The sequence below is a fragment of the Trachymyrmex cornetzi genome, unplaced genomic scaffold, assembly GCF_001594075.2.
Source record: "Trachymyrmex cornetzi isolate Tcor2-1 unplaced genomic scaffold, Tcor1.1 scaffold704, whole genome shotgun sequence".
Lineage (NCBI taxonomy): Eukaryota > Metazoa > Arthropoda > Insecta > Hymenoptera > Formicidae > Trachymyrmex > Trachymyrmex cornetzi.
The window spans coordinates 445-1,734 of NW_017300031.1; the positions used below are offsets into that span (position 1 = coordinate 445).

Genomic DNA, 1,290 nt, shown 5'->3' on the forward strand with positions numbered 1-1,290 from the left:
TAACAGAGGACAAACCTATGTGATCTTCAATAATAACGATGTGGCGCAAATAGATGAATGCAATATGAGTGTTCGTTCATATCACTCGTTACAAGCGATATTTCCGGGAATACCGTCAGGTCCCACCTTAGCCTTCCGATATATGGATGGTAATTTGTACTTTGCTAAAAAAACAACAATTCTACCAATTTAACGAGTTCACGAGAACTGTAACAAAAGCTAGTAAATTTGATATAAACATACTCAACGTTGAATGTTCGAAAGATGGATTATTGCAACAAATGCAGAATATCTTGACTCGACTACTTCGATCGAGTACTACATAAAACACAACGAGAAATAAGAAGGAGAGGGGAAAGATGGAAGGACATATATATAATCAATACTATAATAGTTTTAAACGATTAGTATACAAGGAACAGTCATTCCGACAACATCAACGTGTTCAATCGCGAGGATAATATTGTAAGAATACACATCAATGCTCAACAACGCGGATATTGAAAAGTATCTCATGGAACAGAACAATCTTAACGAAGGGGGTGTGAAGAGATCATTCGATGATGAAAATCTTGATAATGAAAACACATCAAATAAGTAAGTATTTATTTTCTTTGCATCCTTTTTTTTCCATTCACTGATTTTTTTCTTTAATTACAGACATCAAATCACACATCGTTCTATCATATGCATTCTCGAGAGAAGATATCCGTTAACCGTAACTGGCTACAAATATTTGAACATTGGTATTAATGTCAAACTTCCTTCTTACGTAACTATCATTTTGGGAGATTCTCACGGTAAAGAGATTCCGCTTTCACCGGACATCTGGAAAGAGCTTCTTGAACAAAAACACGTCATTTTGTCCCTTTTGCAGTACGATGAGAATAATAGAGGAATACGCGCGACGCCGTCTGTATTGTATATTGGAAATTTAACGTTACACTTCGGACGAATCAATAATCTACCAATACTGCGCTTAGAAACAAGTACAGCTCGTCTATCCATGTCGAAAAGCACTGTACTTAATATATTTAACCTTGAATATTGTGTGAATCGTCTCATTTCCTCCTTAACCGCAATGACTGATAACGTTGACAAAAAATTTTCACGGCTTCTCGCTATCGCGTCCACTGTCACGAAATCTGCGAACATACTGAAAATGATGTATGATGACGAATCCTTCGACCGCAACAACATCCTCGATTGTGAATTGATCGCTCTGGTTTTCGGAGAGCATTAATTATGTACACTCAATAATAAACGCTATTCTATTAATTATAAAACACT

The 1,290-nt window shown here is 36.1% G+C and overlaps 1 pseudogene; it reads left to right on the forward strand.

The window, feature by feature from the left end:
* Positions 1 to 481: 481 nt before the first annotated feature.
* Positions 482 to 938, forward strand: LOC108767642 (uncharacterized; annotated as a pseudogene).
* The last annotated feature ends 352 nt before the right edge of the window (positions 939 to 1,290 follow it).